Source organism: Lathyrus oleraceus, chromosome 2, assembly GCF_024323335.1.
Source record: "Lathyrus oleraceus cultivar Zhongwan6 chromosome 2, CAAS_Psat_ZW6_1.0, whole genome shotgun sequence".
Taxonomy (NCBI): Eukaryota; Viridiplantae; Streptophyta; class Magnoliopsida; order Fabales; family Fabaceae; genus Lathyrus; species Lathyrus oleraceus.
The window spans coordinates 233,368,018-233,375,175 of NC_066580.1; the positions used below are offsets into that span (position 1 = coordinate 233,368,018).

The 7,158-nt window shown below is 39.3% G+C and overlaps 1 non-coding gene across 1 annotated transcript; it reads right to left on the minus strand.

Moving 5' to 3' along the window:
* Positions 1–2,677: 2,677 nt before the first annotated feature.
* On the minus strand, positions 2,678–2,784 carry LOC127124062 (small nucleolar RNA R71). The gene has a single exon (XR_007803703.1). It is a non-coding gene; the product is annotated as a small nucleolar RNA R71 (small nucleolar RNA).
* Between the last annotated feature and the right edge of the window lie 4,374 nt (positions 2,785–7,158).

A 7,158-nucleotide genomic window follows, 5' to 3' on the forward strand; every position in this document is an offset into this window, starting at 1 on the left:
GAGATCACACCTTGGTAGCCTCCCTACCCCTCATTCATTGGGTTTGCATTGGGAGAGATCACCAAACACTTTTGATTGTATCATACTTTGTTTTTCATTATTTACTAACCAAAATATCAAAAATATGTAAATGTTTTGTTTAAATCTTTTGTAGGTAGTGTGTATGCTCACCCATGTTCCATCAAGCTCATATCTAGGGTTTGAGACCCTCAATGCAAGGAGTTCAATCAAGATATTATTCACTTTTGCTATAAGTATCATATATGGATCCCCATGATCTTTACATGTCATTTTTATCAAGAAATCACCAAGAGTTTGAAGCTTGTTTCCCTTGGAAGCCCTAATTCATCTAGGTATCTTACGTGACTTCCTTAGCAAGTTTCTTCAACATTTGATCAAATATTTCAAGGGATACTTCATATTAAATCATCTTATGCCTATATGATCCTCCATAAATCCCAAAAGTTAAGAGAATTTCAAGCTAGCAAGATGGTTCATGGTGGTTGGGCAGAGAAAGTCAACAGGTTAAAACTGGGGTTCCGTAAATCCTATCTCCTACAATTTTTGTCATATGAAAATGATTCCAAGAGCAACTGATCACACTGAATCACACCATGTCTTTGACTCGGATTTCACATGCTTATTAGGTCTTTATTATCATTTTTCTTGTGTTATGCTCTCTTTTATGTTGTTTTCAGATATTTAGCTCTTTTGGGACGTTTTTAGAAGAAACGAATCAAAAGACCAAAAATTAGGGTTTTTCGAAAAATATTGTACACATGGCGTTATGCATGGCGGCCGCTATAGGAGAAGCCATGACACATCATCCCTCAACCAGGAGGTAACCACCACGATCCCATGAACTTTCCCATTCACACACATGGCGGGCGCCATGAAGGGGTGGCGGGCGCTACCTTTGCATTTCATGTTCCCACTAAGGAGAAGTTGAAGGGCATCATGGTCTTTACAAGCTGCTGAATTCCTCTACAAATAGGTCATTCTAGTTCATTTCCAAATCATCCAACTTAGTTTATAACATTAAGACTATATTATCATAGGTAAAAACGGTAATCCGTCACATCGAGGGGTTATCGCACCGTAGTGTAATTAAGTTGGAGCACTTTGATTTTGCTGTCGTCTTTATCTTCAAAGTCAAAGGTTTATTTTCCTTGTACCAGATTTAAAGCCTCCGTTTGGAGCAGGTTCTAATTTAATCGCTTTTATTTAATTTACTTGTCATGCTTTACTTTATTTAATTTCTTGCTAAGCTTTACTTTATTTAATTTCTTGTCATGCTTTACTTTATTTAATTGCTATCATTGTCTTTACTTTATTGAAATTTCTCGCCATTATCTTTATTGCTCGTTTTAATTATTTTACACACTTTACTTGTTTTATACGCCTTACATTTTAAAACAACTTTTCATCATGATCAATATCGTTGTGTTTGTTTGTATTACCATGTCTGGCTAAATATTTCAAAGGTTAGAATGTAAGGATCACGGTTAAAGAGATGTTTCACATATTGAATCTGTAGAAATGCTTTAAAGGATGTTTTGATCTTTAATTCGAGTTTTCTGAAACAAACCTGGTTAGTTTTAATTACTCAAGGAGTGCGAAAGCACCCTGGCTTAGTTAACTTGGAAATTTTATCACTTTAAGGAAAAACGATTTTTGAAACTGTTTTCGGACACGTTGATGAATTTAAAATCAGGAAACTCCTTGGGTAAACTTTCCAAATCAAAACCACTTTTCAAGTAAGTTTACGAGTCTTATTTCTTAAAAATAAGTTTACTACTTTAGTGTTTTGCGCACCTTTTATAAGTGAAAATAAAAGGCCTTAATTTAAGAGTAGGAAATATTGCCCTATATGTAGTTCTATTTAGACAATCGAAACATCGCTTAACTGACGTGAAATACATTCAAACCTGTCTTTATCTGCACTGTATTTATTATTTCCTTTATTTACTGTTACTTTGCAACATCAATATCTCTTTTGTACCGCCTTAGATAAACATCGTAACAATAGTAATCGATAGATTGACGATTTGGTCTCTGTGGGATCGATATTCTTTTATATTACTCTGACGCGAATAGAGCGATCAAGTTTTTGGCGTCGCTGCCGGGGACCAACTTTGTCAAATTTCGTACCCTATTGTTACACCGTCTAGACTAAGGCATTATTAGCCGGTAAATGTGAAGAACCCGTAGTACCGGAAATTTAGTAGATCCTTTAGCGGAACCCGAACGTTACACTCGTACACGCCTCTTACTCATCCAAATTAAGAAAGCTATGGCCGAGAATCGCGACCGGAGACCTCTTAAGGAATTTTCCCAACCCTCTGGCAAGGAACCTAGTTCTAGTTTAGTAAACCCCCTCATTCCTGCCAACAATTTCGAAATAAAACCATCTTTACTGCAATTAGTGCAACAAAACCAATTCGCGGGTCTCACTACTGAGAACCCAAATCAACATTTAAAAGTCTTTATCCAACTGGCCGACACTTTTAAATCCAACAGTGCTTCACCTGATGCGATCCGTTTAAGATTATTTCCTTTCTCCCTCAGAGATAGAGCACGTTCATGGTTGGATTCACTTCAAGCTAATTCAATAAATACCTGGGAAGACCTTAGGAGAGTATTCCTTGCTAGATATTTTCCCCCCAGTAAGACTGTTGTTCTTCGAAACCTAATAACTAGGTTTACTCAAAACCAAGGAGAATCACTTTTTGAAGCTTGGGAGAGATCCAAAGAGCTATTAAGAGTCTGTCCACACCATGGCCTAGAACAATGGCTGATACAATGGACTCCATTATAACACAAAGAAGAGCATCGACGCTGCCGCTGGTGGCGCGCTGATGAACAAATCTTACCCTTAAGCTTGTGACCTAATTGAGGATATGGCCCAAAACCATTACCAATGGGGAACTGAACGAGCATCAATAGAGAAAAAGGAGACCCAAGGTGGAATACATGAGATAAGCTCTATGGACATGATGCAGGCGAAAATGGACGCTTTAGCCCTTAAGGTCGAACATATTTCTACAAACACTAACACCGCAGCGGTAGTTCACACTATGTGTGAACTTTGTGGATCTAAAGGACACAAATCGACAGAATGTAACCTTTTGAACGACCTGAACACCGACCAAGTGAATTACGCCCAAGGTAACCCATTTTCAAACACTTACAACCCTGTATGGAAGAATCACCCGCATTTTTTCTATAAAAACCAGAACCCTATCCAAAATTATGCACCTCAAAGACCACAAGGTTATCAATCCCAAAAAGCAAATCAACCTATGCAAGTTGTGCCCCAGAAGCCTAACCTTGAGAAGATCATGGAGAGCTTTATATTAGGCCAGACTTAGCAAAATAAAGAATCAAAATAAAGAATTCCTAAACCAGAACATTCACGTAAACGAACTGATAACGCAATTAGGGACCAAGGTTGATCATATAATCACTCACCACAAGATGCTTGAAACCCATATCTCACAGGTAGCACAAAACCAAGCCCCACAAACTACACCTGGAGGATAATTCCCTGGACAACCTCAACTCAAGCCTCGAGGGCAAGCTAACGCTATCTCATTACGAAGTGGGACCGCTTACGAAGGGCCTCATAACCCAGCAATGAGCGAGTCCAAAGCTTCTAAAGAAAATATACCTACAAACCAAGGAGAAGAACCAGTGGAACCCGAAAAACAAACCGACCAAGAAGGAGAAGCCAAGGATAAAACTTGCAAACCACCACCCCCGTACAAACCACCACTCCCATATCCGCAAAGACTTAAACAAACCAAAATCAATAACCAATACCAAAAGTTTATAAAAGTAATAGAGAAGTTTCATGTAGAGATTCCTTTCACCGAAGCCATCACCCATATTCCATGTTACGCCAAATTTCTCAAAGACATCTTAACCAACAGGCGTAGGCTTTACGATCCCAAACCCTTGGAATGCAATTTTATTTCAGAGAATAAACTTGCCTAGAAGGAGAAAGACCCTGGGAGTTTTTTTATACCTCGCATTCTAGGGAGTCATGTGATCGACAAATCTTTCCTAGACATAGGAGCTAGTGTGAGTTTAATTCCCTTAGCTGTGTGTAAAAGGTTAAACTTAGGAGAATTACAACCAACTAAGATGTCCCTCCAATTACCCAATAGGTCTGTTAAGTATCCTGTAGGCATTTTAGAAGACATCCCAGTTAGGATCGGTCAACTTTATATCCCAACAAACTTTATGGTCATGGATATCAAGGAAGACGATGATATCCCTATCCTTTTAGGTAGACCATTTTTATCAACAGTCGGAGCTATAATAGATGTTAAAAGAGGAAAATTAACTTTCGAAGTAGGGGATGAAAAGATAGAGTTTATTATCATGGATGAATGCATAAGGGAATTTGATCAAGAAGAACCTTTGATCGAACCATTTTCAAACCCGAATGAAAAGGATGACGAGCTAAAGGAAACGAAACCTCACACTAACGAATGTTTGTCCCTTACTCCGGACCTTTCACCAAATTCTCAAAAACCAGCTCAAGAACTTAAGGAATTTCCCAAGAACCTAAGATATGAGTTTTTGGATAAAGAAATGAACCGCCCAGTAATAGTTAGTTCCACGTTAAACCAAGACGAGACAAACCAAATCTTAAATATTTTACGAAGATACCCCTCTGCCTTAGGATACAATATCTCTGAATTAAAAGGTATAAGCCCATTCGTGTGTATGCATAGGATCTCGCTAGAGGAAGATTCAAAACCTTCAAGAGAACATCAGAGAAGAATCAATCCTGTAATGAGTGAGGTGGTAAAGAAGGAAGTCCTTAAACTTCTAGAAGCTGGTATAATCTATCAGATCTCCGATAGTAAATGGGTAAGTCCTGTACATGTGGTACCCAAAAAGGGAGGCATCACAGTCGTGTAGAACGAGAAGGGAGAGCATGTGGCTAAAGGTATAGAAGGTGGATGGCATATGTGGATAGATTATAGGAAGCTCAATAAGGCAACTAGGAAAGACCATTTCCCCCTTCCGTTCATAGATCAAATGCTTGAGTGTCTTTCCAGACACTCTTACTTTTGTTATCTGGATGGATATTCTGGATTTTTCCAAATACCCATACACCCCAAGGATCAAGAGAAAACAACATTCACATGTCCTTACGGAACGTTTGCTTACAGACAAATGTCGTTTTGACTCTGTAATGCACCAGCTACCAGGTATATAGACGAAGATTGTTTGTATACTTTAGGGACGTACCATAGTATTTTTCATATGCTTGATACTTTAGGATTACATGATATTTTTGCTAATAAAGCACCCACCTATGATAGGCTGACTAGGGAATTTTGAGTTCCCTAATTTACACTATTTAACCTGACACTGCTAGCACGGTTGGTACCGTTTATTTTAGAATGTTTAATGTGGAATACGATTACACTACCGATGCCTTAGCAGGTTTGTTAGGAATGCCTTACGGAGAAGGTTCCATCTGTGAGACACCCTTAGATGCTGAATGGGCACTCAAAGCATTTACTTTTTGTAATAGATTATCAAATGTAGCTGTCACTTCCTTTGAAGGAATTTTAGCTTCCAATATTCATGACCCGACCATCAGTATTTTTTTATATCTTTGGGCATGTACTATTTTCGGTCGGGAGAATTCTAATAATATAAATGCTCGCGAGTTGTTATTTTTATAGGGTTGCCTCACTAATCGAAGGATAAATCTTGTTCCTTTTATGGTTGCACATATGTCCGCCATTCTTAAAAACGGAGGAACCATTTATTTTGGTGGTTTAATTACTTCTATTGCTAGAGCGTTAAATCTCAACGCTGAGTTAGCCACCTTAGAACCGCTCCCTCACTGCACCATTAACTTAAATTTTTTGAAGGATATGAAATTATGCAAGGTGCGGCGAGCAGATGGTTATAACCTCATGACCTATGGTGTAGCTATACCCAACGTTGTTTTACCTTGCTCTCAGCGTACGGATGTGCGACATGCAAGGAACTGGACGTATGATCTCGATGCTCCATCTTTTACCGGTCCTTTGCCACCTAATGTTCCTATGGACGATGGGCAAGGGTCCGATGATGAGTATGACCAGCGCGACCAGTCACCTGCTCATGATATTCCTACTGCTTCACCTGCACACACTCCACATTCTTCTTCTGACCATTTTGCAGGTACCGCTCCCGGTTTTTATATCACTGAGGAGATGTGGCGCGAGCACCTGACTCGAGAGGAAAGGCGTTTCACCCTTCTGAATTCCATAAACCAACAATTGACAGATAATATGAGTTTTATGGTAGCCTCCCAGCAGTGTAGTGAGCAAGCACATCGGACTATCACTGGGTCCTTACTTGCGATCACTAATGAGCAGCATCGCCAACGACAGGCTACTGAGGTCTATTTGCACTTATCGAGGCCAACCAAGGGTCTCTCTTAGGTCTCTCTAGGAAACTGCAGGAAGGACTTAGTACTCGTAGAAGGCGTCGTCGACCCAGGCATCCTGACCAGGGAGGTGACGGTGACGGTACCGATGATCACCTATAGTTCTCTCTCTCTCTCTCTCTCTCTCTCTTCCAGGTTACTCCTACCCTATCTCATATCAAAACATTGAGGACAATGTTCGGTTTAAGTGTGGGAGGAGATTTTTATCGCTTTTTATCGCTTTCCTTTATTTTTAGTATGTTTTGTGCGAGTCATCTGTGTAGTGTATCCGTATTTCTCCCACTTGTTTAACCTTACCAAAACAATTTGTGAGCTAAGACAACAGTGCATCTTGAATATTCAGGCTATAAGACAGGTTTATGACGGGATGTAAAATACTTGGGAAAACTTTTTCTAGAAATCAATATTGTCTTAACACCGTAGGCTTCATGATTATAAGAGTCGATCCCGATACCCCATATGATGTGGCCTTGATTTTTGTTCCAAATAAGTCCTTAAGTAGTTTATCCTTGCACTCAGCTCCGGCTTAAGCATGCTCTACGTAGGGGACCGATGAAAATAAGTGAATGATCACAAAAATTTCTGCTTTGTTCTCTAGTTGTATGAAAATCTGGGCTAGGTGACTCTCACACGGTCATTTAACCCAGCAAAATAAAGACATTTGTGAAACATGCAGAAGAAAAATAAAAATAAAA